The sequence below is a fragment of the Dromaius novaehollandiae genome, unplaced genomic scaffold (genome assembly GCF_036370855.1).
Source record: "Dromaius novaehollandiae isolate bDroNov1 unplaced genomic scaffold, bDroNov1.hap1 HAP1_SCAFFOLD_32, whole genome shotgun sequence".
Lineage (NCBI taxonomy): Eukaryota > Metazoa > Chordata > Aves > Casuariiformes > Dromaiidae > Dromaius > Dromaius novaehollandiae.
This window is the reverse complement of record NW_026991447.1, coordinates 2143785-2161814: the sequence shown is the minus strand read 5'-3', so window position 1 is coordinate 2161814 and position 18030 is coordinate 2143785.

Here is an 18030-nt window from a genome sequence, read left to right as displayed (position 1 = left end):
ACTGGCAGAGGAGGCACTGAGGCTTCTGTGACCTCACAAGCACAGCCAGCAGCCATAAGCCTGCCACTGGCCTAGGAGGCATTCAGGCTGCTGTGACCTCAGAAGCACAGCCAGCAGCCATGAGCATGGTACTGGCAGAGAAGCCACTGAGGCTGCTGTGACGTCACAAGCACAGCCAGCAGCCATGAGCATGACACTGGCCTGAGAGGCACCGAGGCTGCTGTGACCTCACAATCCCAGCCAGCAGCCATGAGCCTGCCACTGGCAGAGGAGGCACTGAGGCTGCTGTGACCTCACAAGCACAGCCAGCAGCCATGAGCCTGATACTGGCCTGAGAGGCACTGAGTCTGCTGTGACGTCACAAGCACAGCCAGCAGCCATGAGCCTGCTACTGGCATGGAAGGCGCTGAGTCTGCTGTGACCTCACAAGCAGAGCCAGCAGGGGGAGCTGGACACTAAACTATGAGGCACTGAGTCTGCTGTGACCTCACAAGCACAGCCAGTAGGGGGTGATGGACACTAACCTAGGAGGCACTGAGGCTGCTGTGACCTCACAATCACAGCCAGCAGCCATGAGCCTGCCACTGGCAGAGGAGGCACTGAGGCTTCTGTGACTTCACAAGCACAGCCAGCAGCCAGGAGCCTGCCACTGGCCTCAGAGGCACTGAGGCTGCTGTGACCTCACAAGCACAGCCAGCAGCCATGAGCCTGCCACTGGCCTAGGAGGCACTGAGGCTGCTGTGACGTCACAAGCACAGCCAGCAGCCATGAGCCTGATACTGGCCTGAGAGGCACTGAGTCTGCTGTGACCTCAAAAGCACAGCCAGCAGCCATGAGCATGGCACTATCCACAGAGACACTGAGGCTGCTGTGACCTCACAAGCACAGCCAGCAGCCATGAGCCTGACACTGGCAGAGGAGCCACTGAGGCTGCTGTGACCTCACAACACAGCCAGCAGGGGGCACTGGAGATAACCTAGCAGGCACTGAGTCTGCTGTGACCTCACAAGCACAGCCAGTAGGGGGCGATATACACTAACCTAGGAGCCACTGAGGCTGCTGTGACCTCACAAGCACAGCCAGCAGCCATGAGACTGCCACTGGCCTCAGAGGCACTGAGGCTTCTGTGACCTCACAACCACAGCCAACAGCCATGAGACTGCCACTGGCCTCAGAGGCACTGAGGCTGCTGTGACCTCACAAGCACAGCCAGCAGCCATGAGCCTGCCACGGGCCTAGGAGGCACTCAGGCTGCTGTGACCTCACAAGCACAGCCAGCAGCCATGAGCCTGATATTGGCCTGGGAGGCACTGAGGCTGCTGTGAACTCACAAGCACAGCCAGTAGGGGGCGATGGACACTAAACTATGAGGCACTGAGTCTGCTGTGACCTCACAATCCCAGCCAGCAGCCATGAGCCTGCCACTGGCATAGGAGGCATTCAGGCTTGTGTGACCTCACAAGCACAGCCAGCAGCCATGACCCTGACACTGATCTAGGAGGCATTCAGGCTGCTGTGAGTTCACAAGCAGAGCCAGCAGGGGGCGCTGCACACTAACTTTTGAGGCACTGAGTCTGCTGTGACCTCACAAGCTGAGCCAGCAGGGGACGCTGGACACTGAACTATGAGGCACTGAGGCTGCTGTGACCTCACAATCCCAGCCAGCAGCCATGAGCCTGCCACTGGCCTCAGAGGCACTGAGGCTGCTGTGACCTCACAAGCACAGCCAGCAGGGGGCGCTGCACACTAACTTTTGAGGCACTGAGTCTGCTGTGACCTCACAGGCAGAGCCAGCAGGGGATGCTGGACACTAAACTATGAGGCACTGAGGCTGCTGTGACCTCACAATCCCAGCCAGCAGCCATGAGCCTGCCACTGGCAGAGGAGGCACTGAGGCTGCTGTGACCTCACAAGCACAGCCAGCAGGGGGCGCTGGACACTAACTATTGAGGCACTGAGTCTGCTGTGACCTCACAAGCACAGCCAGTAGGGGGCGATGGACACTAACCTAGGAGGCACTGAGGCTGCTGTGACCTCACAAGCACAGCCAGCAGCCATGAGACTGCCACTGGCCTCAGAGGCACTGAGTCTGCTGTGACGTCACAAGCATAGCCAGCAGCCAGGAGCCTGATTTTGGCCTGGGAATTACTGAGGCTGCTGTGACCTCACAAGCAGAGACACCAGGGGACGCTGGACACTAAAGTATGAGGCACTGAGGCTGCTGTGACCTCACAATCACAGCCAGTAGCCATGAGCCTGCCACTGGCCTAGGAGGCATTCAGGCTGCTGTGACCTCAGAAGCACAGCCAGCAGCCATGACCCTGATACTGATCTAGGAGGCATTCAGGCAGCTGTGACCTCACAAGCACAGCCAGCAGCCATGAGCCTGATACTGGCCTGAGAGGCACTGAGTCTGCTGTGACCTCACAAGCAGAGCCAGCAGGGGGCGCTGGACACTAACTATTGAGGCACTGAGTCTGCTGTGACCTCACAAGCACAGCCAGTAGGGGGCGATGGACACTAACCTAGGAGCCACTGAGTCTGCTGTGACCTCACAATCACAGCCAGCAGCCAGGAGCCTGCCACTGGCAGAGGAGGCACTGAGGCTTCTGTGACCTCACAAGCACAGCCAGCAGCCATGAGCCTGCCACTGGCCTCAGAGGCACTGAGGCTGCTGTGACGTCACAAGCACAGCCAGCAGCCATGAGCCTGCCACTGGCCTAGGAGGCATTCAGGCTGCTTTGACCTCACAAGCACAGCCAGCAGCCATGAGCATGGCACTGGCAGAGGAGGCACTGAGGCTGCTGTGACGTCACAAGCACAGCCAGGAGCCAGGAGCCTGATGCTGGCCTGTGAGGCACTGAGGCTGCTGTGACCTCACAAGCAGAGCCAGCAGGGGGCGCTGGACACTAAACTATGAGGCACTGAGTCTGCTGTGACCTCACAAGCACAGCCAGTAGTGGGTGATGGACATTAACCTAGGAGGCACTGAGGCTGCTGTGACCTCACAAGCACAGCCAGCAGCCATGAGACTGCCACTGACCTCAGAGGCACTGAGGCTGCTGTGACCTCACAAGCACAGCCAGCAGCCATGACCCTGACACTAGTCTAGGAGGCATTCAGGCTGCTGTGACGTCACAAGCACAGCCAGCAGCCATGAGCCTGATATTGGCCTGGGAGGCACTGAGGCTGCTGTGACGTCACAAGCACAGCCAGCAGCCATGAGCATGGCACTGGCAGAGGAGGCACTGAGGCTGCTGTGACGTCACAAGCACAGCCAGCAGCCATGAGCCTGATACTGGCCTGGAAGGCATTGAGTCTGCTGTGACCTCACAAGCAGAGCCAGCAGGGGGAGCTGGACACTAAACTATGAGGCACTGAGTCTGCTGTGACCTCACAAGCACAGCCAGTAAGGGGTGATGGACACTAACCTAGGAGGCACTGAGGCTGCTGTGACCTCACAAGCACAGCCAGCAGCCATGAGCCTGCCACTGGCAGAGGAGGCACTGAGGCTGCTGTGACCTCACAAGCACAGCCAGCAGCCATGAGACTGCCACTGGCCTCAGAGGCACTGAGGCTGCTGTGACCTCACAAGCACAACCAGCAGCCATGAGCCTGCCACTGGCCTAGGAGGCACTCAGGCTGCTGTGACGTCACAAGCACAGCCAGCATCCATGAGCCTGATACTGGCCTGAGAGGCACTGAGTCTGCTGTGACCTCAAAAGCACAGCCAGCAGCCATGAGCATGGCACTATCCACAGAGACACTGAGGCTGCTGTGACCTCAGAAGCACAGCCAGCAGCCATGAGCCTGACACTGGCAGAGGAGCCACTGAGGCTGCTGTGACCTCACAACACAGCCAGCAGGGGGCACTGGAGATAACCTAGCAGGCACTGAGTCTGCTGTGACCTCACAAGCACAGCCAGTAGGGGGCGATGGACACTAACCTAGGAGGCACTGAGGCTGCTGTGACCTCACAAGCACAGCCAGCAGCCATGAGACTGCCACTGGCCTCAGAGGCACTGAGGCTGCTGTGACCTCACAAGCACAGCCAGCAGCCATGAGCCTGATACTGGCCTAAGAGGCACTGAGTCTGCTGTGACGTCACAAGCACAGCCAGCAGCCATGAGCCTGCTACTGGCATGGAAGGCGCTGACTCTGCTGTGACCTCACAAGCAGAGCCAGCAGGGGACGCTGGACACTGAACTATGAGGCACTGAGTCTGCTGTGACCTCACAATCCCAGCCAGCAGCCATGAGCCTGCCACTGGCATAGGAGGCATTCAGGCTTGTGTGACCTCACAAGCACAGCCAGCAGCCATGACCCTGACACTGGTCTAGGAGGCATTCAGGCTGCTGTGAGTTCACAAGCAGAGCCAGCAGGGGGCGCTGCACACTAACTTTTGAGGCACTGAGTCTGCTGTGACCTCACAAGCTGAGCCAGCAGGGGACGCTGGACACTGAACTATGAGGCACTGAGGCTGTTGTGACCTCACAATCCCAGCCAGCAGCCATGAGCCAGCCACTGGCAGAGGAGGCACTGAGGCTGGTGTGACCTCACAAGCACAGCCAGCAGCCATGAGCCTGACACTGGACTATGAGGCACTGAGTCTGCTGTGACCTCACAACCAGAGCCAGCAGGGGACGCTGGACACTGAACTATGAGGCACTGAGGCTGCTGTGACCTCACAATCCCAGCCAGCAGCCATGAGCCTGCCACTGGCAGAGGAGGCACTGAGGCTGGTGTGACCTCACAAGCACAGCCAGCAGCCATGAGCCTGCCACGGGCCTAGGAGGCACTGAGTCTGCTGTGACCTCACAATCCCAGCCAGCAGCCATGAGCCTGATATTGGCCTGGGAGGCACTGAGGCTGCTGTGAACTCACAAGCACAGCCAGCAGGGGGCGCTGTACACTAACTTTTGAGGCACTGAGTCTGCTGTGACCTCACAAGCAGAGCCAGCAGGGGACGCTGGACCCTAACTTTTGAGGCACTGAGGCTTCTGTGAGCTCACAATCATAGCCAGCAGCCATGAGCCTGCCACAGGCCTAGGAGGCATTCAGGCTGCTGTGACCTCACAAGCACAGCCAGCAGCCATGAGACTGCCACTGGCAGAGGAGGCACTGAGGCTTCTGTGACCTCACAAGCACAGCCAGCAGCCATAAGCCTGCCACTGGCCTAGGAGGCATTCAGGCTGCTGTGACCTCAGAAGCACAGCCAGCAGCCATGAGCATGGTACTGGCAGAGAAGCCACTGAGGCTGCTGTGACGTCACAAGCACAGCCAGCAGCCATGAGCATGACACTGGCCTGAGAGGCACTGAGGCTGCTGTGACCTCACAATCCCAGCCAGCAGCCATGAGCCTGCCACTGGCAGAGGAGGCACTGAGGCTGCTGTGACCTCACAAGCACAGCCAGCAGCCATGAGCCTGATACTGGCCTGAGAGGCACTGAGTCTGCTGTGACGTCACAAGCACAGCCAGCAGCCATGAGCCTGCTACTGGCATGGAAGGCGCTGAGTCTGCTGTGACCTCACAAGCAGAGCCAGCAGGGGGAGCTGGACACTAAACTATGAGGCACTGAGTCTGCTGTGACCTCACAAGCACAGCCAGTAGGGGGTGATGGACACTAACCTAGGAGGCACTGAGGCTGCTGTGACCTCACAATCACAGCCAGCAGCCATGAGCCTGCCACTGGCAGAGGAGGCACTGAGGCTTCTGTGACTTCACAAGCACAGCCAGCAGCCAGGAGCCTGCCACTGGCCTCAGAGGCACTGAGGCTGCTGTGACCTCACAAGCACAGCCAGCAGCCATGAGCCTGCCACTGGCCTAGGAGGCACTGAGGCTGCTGTGACGTCACAAGCACAGCCAGCAGCCATGAGCCTGATACTGGCCTGAGAGGCACTGAGTCTGCTGTGACCTCAAAAGCACAGCCAGCAGCCATGAGCATGGCACTATCCACAGAGACACTGAGGCTGCTGTGACCTCACAAGCACAGCCAGCAGCCATGAGCCTGACACTGGCAGAGGAGCCACTGAGGCTGCTGTGACCTCACAACACAGCCAGCAGGGGGCACTGGAGATAACCTAGCAGGCACTGAGTCTGCTGTGACCTCACAAGCACAGCCAGTAGGGGGCGATATACACTAACCTAGGAGCCACTGAGGCTGCTGTGACCTCACAAGCACAGCCAGCAGCCATGAGACTGCCACTGGCCTCAGAGGCACTGAGGCTTCTGTGACCTCACAACCACAGCCAACAGCCATGAGACTGCCACTGGCCTCAGAGGCACTGAGGCTGCTGTGACCTCACAAGCACAGCCAGCAGCCATGAGCCTGCCACGGGCCTAGGAGGCACTCAGGCTGCTGTGACCTCACAAACACAGCCAGCAGCCATGAGCCTGATATTGGCCTGGGAGGCACTGAGGCTGCTGTGAACTCACAAGCACAGCCAGTAGGGGGCGATGGACACTAAACTATGAGGCACTGAGTCTGCTGTGACCTCACAATCCCAGCCAGCAGCCATGAGCCTGCCACTGGCATAGGAGGCATTCAGGCTTGTGTGACCTCACAAGCACAGCCAGCAGCCATGACCCTGACACTGATCTAGGAGGCATTCAGGCTGCTGTGAGTTCACAAGCAGAGCCAGCAGGGGGCGCTGCACACTAACTTTTGAGGCACTGAGTCTGCTGTGACCTCACAAGCTGAGCCAGCAGGGGACGCTGGACACTGAACTATGAGGCACTGAGGCTGCTGTGACCTCACAATCCCAGCCAGCAGCCATGAGCCTGCCACTGGCCTCAGAGGCACTGAGGCTGCTGTGACCTCACAAGCACAGCCAGCAGGGGGCGCTGCACACTAACTTTTGAGGCACTGAGTCTGCTGTGACCTCACAGGCAGAGCCAGCAGGGGATGCTGGACACTAAACTATGAGGCACTGAGGCTGCTGTGACCTCACAATCCCAGCCAGCAGCCATGAGCCTGCCACTGGCAGAGGAGGCACTGAGGCTGCTGTGACCTCACAAGCACAGCCAGCAGGGGGCGCTGGACACTAACTATTGAGGCACTGAGTCTGCTGTGACCTCACAAGCACAGCCAGTAGGGGGCGATGGACACTAACCTAGGAGGCACTGAGGCTGCTGTGACCTCACAAGCACAGCCAGCAGCCATGAGACTGCCACTGGCCTCAGAGGCACTGAGTCTGCTGTGACGTCACAAGCATAGCCAGCAGCCAGGAGCCTGATTTTGGCCTGGGAATTACTGAGGCTGCTGTGACCTCACAAGCAGAGACACCAGGGGACGCTGGACACTAAAGTATGAGGCACTGAGGCTGCTGTGACCTCACAATCACAGCCAGTAGCCATGAGCCTGCCACTGGCATAGGAGGCATTCAGGCTGCTGTGACCTCAGAAGCACAGCCAGCAGCCATGACCCTGATACTGATCTAGGAGGCATTCAGGCAGCTGTGACCTCACAAGCACAGCCAGCAGCCATGAGCCTGATACTGGCCTGAGAGGCACTGAGTCTGCTGTGACCTCACAAGCAGAGCCAGCAGGGGGCGCTGGACACTAACTATTGAGGCACTGAGTCTGCTGTGACCTCACAAGCACAGCCAGTAGGGGGCGATGGACACTAACCTAGGAGCCACTGAGTCTGCTGTGACCTCACAATCACAGCCAGCAGCCAGGAGCCTGCCACTGGCAGAGGAGGCACTGAGGCTTCTGTGACCTCACAAGCACAGCCAGCAGCCATGAGCCTGCCACTGGCCTCAGAGGCACTGAGGCTGCTGTGACGTCACAAGCACAGCCAGCAGCCATGAGCCTGCCACTGGCCTAGGAGGCATTCAGGCTGCTGTGACCTCACAAGCACAGCCAGCAGCCATGAGCATGGCACTGGCAGAGGAGGCACTGAGGCTGCTGTGACGTCACAAGCACAGCCAGGAGCCAGGAGCCTGATGCTGGCCTGTGAGGCACTGAGGCTGCTGTGACCTCACAAGCAGAGCCAGCAGGGGGCGCTGGACACTAAACTATGAGGCACTGAGGCTGCTGTGACCTCACAAGCACAGTCAGTAGGGGGTGATGGACATTAACCTAGGAGGCACTGAGGCTGCTGTGACCTCACAAGCACAGCCAGCAGCCATGAGACTGCCACTGACCTCAGAGGCACTGAGGCTGCTGTGACGTCACAAACATAGCCAGCAGCCAGCAGCCTGCCACTGGCATAGGAGGCATTCAGGCTGCTGTGACCTCAGAAGCACAGCCAGCAGCCATGACCCTGACACTGGTCTAGGAGGCATTCAGGCTGCTGTGACCTCACAAGCACAGCCAGCAGCCATGAGCCTGATATTGGCCTGAGAGGCACTGAGGCTGCTGTGACCTCACAAGCACAGCCAGCAGCCATGAGCATGGCACTGGCAGAGGAGGCACTGAGGCTGCTGTGACGTCACAAGCACAGCCAGCAGGGGGAGCTGGACACTAAACTATGTGGCACTGAGTCTGCTGTGACCTCACAAGCACAGCCAGTAGGGGGGGATGGACACTAACCTAGGAGTCACTGAGGCTGCTGTGACCTCACAAGCACAGCCAGCAGCCATGAGCCTGCCACTGGCAGAGGAGGCACTGAGGCTTCTGTGACCTCACAAGCACAGCCAGCAGCCATGAGACTGCCACTGACCTCAGAGGCACTGAGGCTTCTGTGACCTCACAAGCACAACCAGCAGCCATGAGCCTGCCACTGGCCTAGGAGGCACTCAGGCTGCTGTGACGTCACTAGCACAGCCAGCAGCCATGAGCCTGATACTGGCCTGAGAGGCACTGAGTCTGCTGTGACCTCAAAAGCACAGCCAGCAGCCATGAGCATGGCACTATCCACAGAGACACTGAGGCTGCTGTGACCTCACAAGCCCAGCCAGCAGCCATGAGCCTGACACTGGCAGAGGAGGCACTGAGGCTGCTGTGACATCACAAGCACAGCCAGCAGCCATGAGCCTGATGCTGGCCTGTGAGGCACTGAGTCTGCTGTGACCTCACAAGCACAGCCAGTAGGGGGCGATGGACACTAACCTAGGAGCCACTGAGTCTGCTGTGACCTCACAAGCACAGCCAGCAGCCATGAGACTGCCACTGGCAGAGGAGGCACTGAGGCTGCTGTGACCTCACAAGCACTGCCAGCAGCCATGAGCCTGATACTGGCCTAGGAGGCACTCAGGCTGCTGTGACCTCACAAGCACAGCCAGCAGCCATGAGCCTGATATTGGCCTGGGAGGCACTGAGGCTGCTGTGAACTCACAAGCACAGCCAGTAGGGGGCGATGGACACTAAGCTATGAGGCACTGAGTCTGCTGCGACCTCACAAGCAGAGCCAGCAGGAGACGCTGGACAGTGAACTATGCTGCACTGAGTCTGCTGTGACCTCACAATCCCAGCCAGCAGCCATGAGCCTGCCACTGGCATAGGAGGCATTCAGGCTGCTGTGAGTTCACAAGCAGAGCCAGCAGCCATGAGCCTGATACTGGCCTGAGAGGCCCTGAGTCTGCTATGACCTCACAAGCAGAGCCAGTAGGGGGCGATGGACACTAACCTAGGAGGCACTGAGGCTGCTGTGACCTCACAAGCATAGCCAGCAGCCAGGAGCCTGATTTTGGCCTGGGAATTACTGAGGCTGCTGTGACCTCACAAGCAGAGACACCAGGGGACGCTGGACACTGAACTATGAGGCACTGAGGCTGCTGTGACCTCACAATCCCAGCCAGCAGCCATGAGCCTGCCACTGGCATAGGAGGCATTCAGGCTGCTGTGACCTCACAAGCACAGCCAGCAGCCATGACCCTGACACTGGTCTAGGAGGCATTCAGGCTGCTGTGACGTCACAAGCACAGCCAGCAGCCATGAGCCTGATACTGGCCTGAGAGGCACTGAGTCTGCTGTGACCTCACAAGCACAGCCAGTAGGGGGCGATGGACACTAACCTAGGAGCCACTGAGTCTGCTGTGACCTCAGAATCACAGCCAGCAGCCAGGAGCCTGCCACTGGCAGAGGAGGCACTGAGGCTTCTGTGACCTCACAAGCACAGCCAGCAGCCATGAGACTGCCACTGACCTCAGAGGCACTGAGGCTGCTGTGACGTCACAAGCACAGCCAGCAGCCATGAGCCTGACACTGGCCTAGGAGGCATTCAGGCTGCTGTGACCTCACAAGCACAGCCAGCAGCCATGAGCATGGCACTGGCAGAGGAGGCACTGAGGCTGCTGTGACATCACAAGCACAGCCAGCAGCCATGAGCCTGATGCTGGCCTGTGAGGCACTGAGGCTGCTGTGACCTCACAAGCAGAGCCAGCAGGGGACGCTGGACACCAAACTATGAGGCACTGAGTCTGCTGTGACTTCACAAGCACAGCCAGTAGGGGGTGATGGACATTAACCTAGGAGGCACTGAGGCTGCTGTGACCTCACAAGCACAGCCAGCAGCCATGAGCCTGCCACTGACCTCAGAGGCACTGAGGCTGCTGTGACCTCACACGCACAGCCAGCAGCCATGACCCTGATACTGGTCTTGGAGGCATTCAGGCAGCTGTGACCTCACAAGCACAGCCAGCAGCCATGAGCATGATACTGGCCTGAGAGGCACTGAGGCTGCTGTGACCTCACAATCCCAGCCAGCAGCCATGAGCCTGCCACTGGCAGAGGAGGCACTGAGGCTGCTGTGACCTCACAAGCACAGCCAGCAGCCATGAGCATGGCACTGGCAGAGGAGGCACTGAGGCTGCTGTGACCTCACAAGCACAGCCAGCAGCCATGAGCCTGATACTGGCATGGAAGGCGCTGAGTCTGCTGTGACCTCACAAGCAGAGCCAGCAGGGGGAGCTGGACACTAAACTATGAGGCACTGAGTCTGCTGTGACCTCACAAGCACAGCCAGTAGGGGGTGATGGACACTAACCTAGGAGGCACTGAGGCTGCTGTGACCTCACAAGCACAGCCAGCAGCCATGAGACTGCCACTGGCAGAGGAGGCACTGAGGCTTCTGTGACCTCACAAGCACAGCCAGCAGCCAGGAGCCTGCCACTGGCCTCAGAGGCACTGAGGCTGCTGTGACCTCACAAGCACAGCCAGCAGCCATGAGCCTGCCACTGGCCTAGGAGGCACTCAGGCTGCTGTGACGTCACAAGCAGAGCCAGCAGCCATGAGCCTGATAGTGGCCTGAGAGGCACTGAGTCTGCTGTGACCTCACAAGCACAGCCAGCAGCCATGAGCATGGCACTATCCACAGAGACACTGAGGCTGCTGTGACCTCACAACACAGCCAGCAGCGGGCACTGGAGATAACCTCTCAGGCACTGAGTCTGCTGTGACCTCACAAGCACAGCCAGTAGGGGGCGATGGACACTAAACTAGGAGCCACTGAGGCTGCTGTGACCTCACAAGCACAGCCAGCAGCCATGAGACTGCCACTGGCCTCAGAGGCACTGAGGCTTCTGTGACCTCACAAGCACAGCCAGCAGCCATGAGACTGCCACTGGCCTCAGAGGCACTGAGGCTGCTGTGACCTCACAAGCACAGCCAGCAGCCATGAGCCTGCCACGGGCCTAGGAGGCACTCAGGCTGCTGTGACCTCACAAGCACAGCCAGCAGCCATGAGCCTGATATTGGCCTGGGAGGCACTGAGGCTGCTGTGAACTCACAAGCAGAGCCAGCAGGAGAGGCTGGACACTAAACTATGCTGCACTGAGGCTGCTGTGACCTCACAATCCCAGCCAGCAGCCATGACCCTGACACTGGTCTAGGAGGCATTCAGGCTGCTGTGAGTTCACAAGCAGAGCCAGCAGGGGGCGCTGCACACTAACTTTTGAGGCACTGAGTCTGCTGTGACCTCACAAGCAGAGCCAGCAGGGGACGCTGGACCCTAACTTTTGAGGCACTGAGGCTTCTGTGAGCTCACAATCATAGCCAGCAGCTATGAGCCTGCCACAGGCCTGGGAGGCATTCAGGCTGCTGTGACCTCACAGGCACAGCCAGCAGCCATGACCCTGATACTGGTCTTGGAGGCATTCAGGCTGCTGTGACCTCACAAGCACAGCCAGCAGCCATGAGCATGATACTGGCCTGAGAGGCACTGAGGCTGCTGTGACCTCAGAAGCACAGCCAGCAGCCATGAGCATGGCACTGGCCTCAGAGGCACTGAGGTTTCTGTGACCTCACAAGGACAGCCAGCAGCCATGAGCCTGCCACTGGCCTAGGAGGCATTCAGGCTGCTGTGACCTCAGAAGCACAGCCAGCAGCCATGAGCATGGCACTGGCAGAGGAGGCACTGAGGCTGCTGTGACGTCACAAGCACAGCCAGCAGCCATGAGCCTGATGCTGGGGTATGAGGCACTGAGGCTGCTGTGACCTCACAAGCACAGCCAGCAGGGGGCGCTGGACACTAACTATTGAGGCACTGAGTCTGCTGTGATCTCACAAGCAGAGGCAGCAGGGGACGCTGGACACTAAACTATGAGGCACTGAGTCTGCTGTGACCTCACAAGCAGAGACACCAGGGGATGCTGGACACTGAACTATGAGGCACTGAGGCTGCTGTGACCTCACAAGCACAGCCAGCAGCCATGAGCCTGCCACTGGCATAGGAGGCATTCAGGCTGCTGTGACCTCACAAGCACAGCCAGCAGCCATGATCCTGACACTGGTCTAGGAGGCATTCAGGCTGCTGTGACCTCACAAGCACAGCCAGCAGCCATGAGCCTGATACTGGCCTGAGAGGCACTGAGTCTGCTATGACCTCACAAGCAGAGCCAGCAGGGGGCGCTGGACACTAACTATTGAGGCACTGAGTCTGCTGTGATCTCACAAGCAGAGCCAGCAGGGGACGCTGGACACTAAACTATGAGGCACTGAGTCTGCTGTGACCTCACAAGCAGAGCCAGTAGGGGGCGATGGACACTAACCTAGGAGCCACTGAGTCTGCTGTGACCTCACAAGCACAGCCAGCCGCCATGAGCCTGCCACTGGCAGAGGAGGCACTGAGGCTTCTGTGACCTCACAAGCACAGCCAGCAGCCATGAGAGTGCCACTGGCAGAGGAGGCACTGAGGCTGCTGTGACGTCACAAGCACAGCCAGCAGCCATGAGCCTGACACTGGCCTAGGAGGCATTCAGGCTGCTGTGACCTCACAATCCCAGCCAGCAGCCATGAGCATGGCACTGGCAGAGGAGGCACTGAGGCTGCTGTGACATCACAAGCACAGCCAGCAGCCATGAGCCTGATGCTGGCCTGTGAGGCACTGAGGCTGCTGTCACCTCACAAGCAGAGCCAGCAGGGGGCGCTGGACACTAAACTATGAGGCATTGAGTCTGCTGTGACCTCACAAGCACAGCCAGTAGGGGGTGATGGACATTAACCTAGGAGGCACTGAGGCTGCTGTGACCTCACAAGCACAGCCAGCAGCCATGAGACTTCCACTGACCTCAGAGGCACTGATGCTGCTGTGACCTCACAAGCACAGCCAGCAGCCATGACCCTGATACTGGTCTTGGAGGCATTCAGGCTGCTGTGACCTTACAAGCACAGCCAGCAGCCATGAGCATGATACTGGCCTGAGAGGCACTGAGGCTGCTGTGACCTCACAATCCCAGCCAGCAGCCATGAGCCTGCCACTGGCATAGGAGGCACTGAGGCTTCTGTGACCTCACAAGCACAGCCAGCAGCCATGACCCTGATACTGGTCTTGGAGGCATTCAGGCTGCTGTGACCTCACAAGCACAGCCAGCAGCCATGAGCATGATACTGGCCTGAGAGGCACTGAGGCTGCTGTGACCTCACAAGCACAGCCAGCAGCCATGAGACTGCCACTGGCAGAGGAGGCACTGAGGCTGCTGTGACCTCAGAAGCACAGCCAGCAGCCATGACCCTGACACTGGTCTAGGAGGCATTCAGGCTGCTGTGACCTCACAAGCACAGCCAGCAGCCATGAGCCTGATACTGGCCTGAGAGGCACTGAGTCTGCTGTGACCTCACAAGCAGAGCCAGCAGGGGGCGCTGGACACTAAACTATGAGGCACTGAGTCTGCTGTGACCTCACAAGCAGAGCCAGCAGGGGACGCTGGACACTAAACTATGCGGCACTGAGTCTGCTGTGACCTCACAAGCACAGCCAGTAGGGTGTGATGGACACTAACCTAGGAGGCACTGAGGCTGCTGTGACCTCACAAGCACAGCCAGCAGCCATGAGACTGCCACTGGCAGAGGAGGCACTGAGGCTTCTGTGACCTCACAAGCACAGCCAGCAGCCATGAGACTGCCACTGGCCTCAGAGGCACTCAGGCTGCTGTGACCTCACATGCACAACCAGCAGCCATGAGCCTGCCACTGGCCTAGGAGGCACTGAGGCTGCTGTGACGTCACAAGCACAGCCAGCAGCCATGAGCCTGATACTGGCCTGAGAGGCACTGAGTCTGCTGTGACCTCACAAGCACAGCCAGCAGCCATGCGCATGGCACTATCCACAGAGACACTGAGTCTGCTGTGACCTCACAAGCACAGCCAGCAGCCATGAGCCTGACACTGGCCTATGAGGCACTGAGGCTGCTGTGACCTCACAACACAGCCAGCAGGGGGCATTGGAGATAACCTAGCAGGCACTGAGTCTGCTGTGACCTCACAAGCACAGCCAGTAGGGGGCGATGGACACTAACCTAGGAGGCACTGAGTCTGCTGTGACCTCACAAGCACAGCCAGCAGCCATGAGACTGCCACTGGCCTCAGAGGCACTGAGGCTTCTGTGACGTCACAAGCACAGCCAGCAGCCATGAGACTGCCACTGGCCTCAGAGGCACTGAGGCTGCTGTGACGTCACAAGCATAGCCAGCAGCCAGGAGCCTGATTTTGGCCTGGGAATTACTGAGGCTGCTGTGACCTCACAAGCAGAGACACCAGGGGACACTGGACACTAAACTATGAGGCACTGAGGCTGCTGTGACCTCACAATCACAGCCAGCAGCCATGAGCCTGCCACTGGCATAGGAGGCATTCAGGCTGCTGTGACCTCAGAAGCACAGCCAGCAGCCATGACCCTGACACTGGTCTAGGAGGCATTCAGGCTGCTGTGACGTCACAAGCACAGCCAGCAGCCATGAGCCTGATACTGGCCTGAGAGGCACTGAGTCTGCTGTGACCTCACAAGCAGAGCCAGCAGGGGGCGCTGGACACTAACTATTGAGGCACTGAATCTGCTGTGATCTCACAAGCACAGCCAGCAGGGGGCGATGGACACTAACCTAGGAGGCACTGAGTCTGCTGTGACCTCACAAGCACAGCCAGCAGCCATGAGCCTGCCACTGGCAGAGGAGGCACTGAGGCTGCTGTGACCTCACAAGCACAGCCAGCAGCCATGAGACTGCCACTGGCCTCAGAGGCACTGAGGCTGCTGTGACGTCACAAGCACAGCCAGCAGCCATGAGCCTGCCACTGGCCTAGGAGGCATTCAGGTTGCTGTGACCTCACAAGCACAGCCAGCAGCCATGAGCATGGCACTGGCAGAGGAGGCACTGAGGCTGCTGTGACGTCACAAGCACAGCCAGCAGCCATGAGCCTGATGCTGGCCTGTGAGGCACTGAGGCTGCTGTGACCTCACAAGCAGAGCCAGCAGGGGGCGCTGGACACTAAACTATGAGGCACTGAGGCTGCTGTGACCTCACAAGCACAGCCAGTAGGGGGTGATGGACACTAACCTAGGAGGCACTGAGTCTGCTGTGACGTCACAAGCACAGCCAGCAGCCATGACCCTGATACTGGTCTTGGAGGCATTCAGGCTGCTGTGAGCTCACAAGCACAGCCAGCAGCCATGAGCATGATACTGGCCTGAGAGGCACTGAGGCTGCTGTGACCTCACAATCCCAGCCAGCAGCCATGAGCCTGCCACTGGCAGAGGAGGCACTGAGGCTGCTGTGACCTCACAAGCACAGCCAGCAGCCATGAGCATGGCACTGGCAGAGGAGGCACTGAGGCTGCTGTGACGTCACAAGCACAGCCAGCAGCCATGAGCGTGATACTGGCCTGGAAGGCATTGAGTCTGCTGTGACCTCACAAGCACAGCCAGCAGGGGGAGCTGGACTCTAAACTATGACGCACTGAGTCTGCTGTGACCTCACAAGCACAGCCAGTAGGGGGTGATGGACACTAACCTAGGAGGCACTGAGGCTGCTGTGACCTCACAAGAACAGCCAGCAGCCATGAGCCTGCCACTGGCAGAGGAGGCACTGAGGCTTCTGTGACCTCACAAGCACAGCCAGCAGCCATGAGACTGCCACTGGCCTCAGAGGCACTCAGGCTGCTGTGACCTCACAAGCACAACCAGCAGCCATGAGCCTGCCACTGGCCTAGGAGGCACTCAGGCTGCTGTGACGTCACAAGCACAGCCAGCAGCCATGAGCCTGATACTGGCCTGAGAGGCACTGAGTCTGCTGTGACCTCAAAAGCACAGCCAGCAGCCATGAGCATGGCACTATCCACAGAGACACTGAGGCTGCTGTGACCTCACAAGCACAGCCAGCAGCCATGAGCCTGACACTGGCAGAGGAGGCACTGAGGCTGCTGTGACCTCACAACACAGCCAGCAGGGGGCATTGGAGATAATCTAGCAGGCACTGAGTCTGCTGTGACCTCACAAGCACAGCCAGTAGGGGGCGATGGACACTAACCTAGGAGGCACTGAGGCTGCTGTGACCTCACAAGCACAGCCAGCAGCCATGAGACTGCCACTGGCCTCAGAGGCACTGAGGCTTCTGTGACGTCACAAGCACAGCCAGCAGCCATGAGACTGCCACTGGCCTCAGAGGCACAGAGGCTTCTGTGACCTCACAAGCACAGCCAGCAGCCATGAGCCTGCCACTGGCATAGGAGGCATTCAGGCTGCTGTGACCTCAGAAGCACAGCCAGCAGCCATGACCCTGACACTGGTCTAGGGGGCATTCAGGCTGCTGTGACCTCACAAGCACAGCCAGCAGCCATGAGCCTGATACTGGCCTGAGAGGCACTGAGTCTGCTGTGACCTCACAAGCAGAGCCAGCAGGGGGCGCTGGACACTAACTATTGAGGCACTGAGTCTGCTGTGACCTCACAAGCACAGCCAGCAGGGGACGCTGGACACTAAACTATGAGGCACTGAGTCTGCTGTGACCTCACAAGCACAGCCAGTAGGGGGTGATGGACACTAACCTAGGAGGCACTGAGGCTGCTGTGACCTCACAAGCACAGCCAGCAGCCATGAGCCTGCCACTGGCAGAGGAGGCACTGAGGCTTCTGTGACCTCACAAGCACAGCCAGCAGCCATGAGACTGCCACTGGCCTCAGAGGCACTGAGGCTGCTGTGACGTCACAAGCACAGCCAGCAGCCATGAGCCTGCCACTTGCCTAGGAGGCATTCAGGCTGCTGTGACCTCAGAAGCACAGCCAGCAGCCATGAGCATGGCACTGGCAGAGGAGCCACTGAGGCTGCTGTGACGTCAAAAGCACAGCCAGCAGCCATGAGCCTGATGCTGGCCTGTGAGGCACTGAGGCTGCTGTGACCTCACAAGCAGAGCCAGCAGGGGGCGCTGGACACTAAACTATGAGGCACTGAGTCTGCTGTGACCTCACAAGCACAGCCAGTAGGGGGTGATGGACATTAACCTAGGAGGCACTGAGGCTGCTGTGACCTCACAAGCACAGCCAGCAGCCATGAGACTGCCACTGACCTCAGAGGCACTGAGGCTGCTGTGACCTCACAAGCATAGCCAGCAGCCAGGAGCCTGCCACTGGCATAGGAGGCACTGAGTCTGCTGTGACCTCACAAGCACAGCCAGCAGCCATGACCCTGACACTGGTGTAGGAGGCATTCAGGCTGCTGTGACCTCACAAGCACAGCCAGCAGCCATGAGCCTGATATTGGCCTGAGAGGCACTGAGGCTGCTGTGACCTCACAAGCACAGCCAGCAGCCATGAGCATGGCACTGGCAGAGGAGGCACTGAGGCTGCTGTGACGTCACAAGCACAGCCAGTAGGGGGTG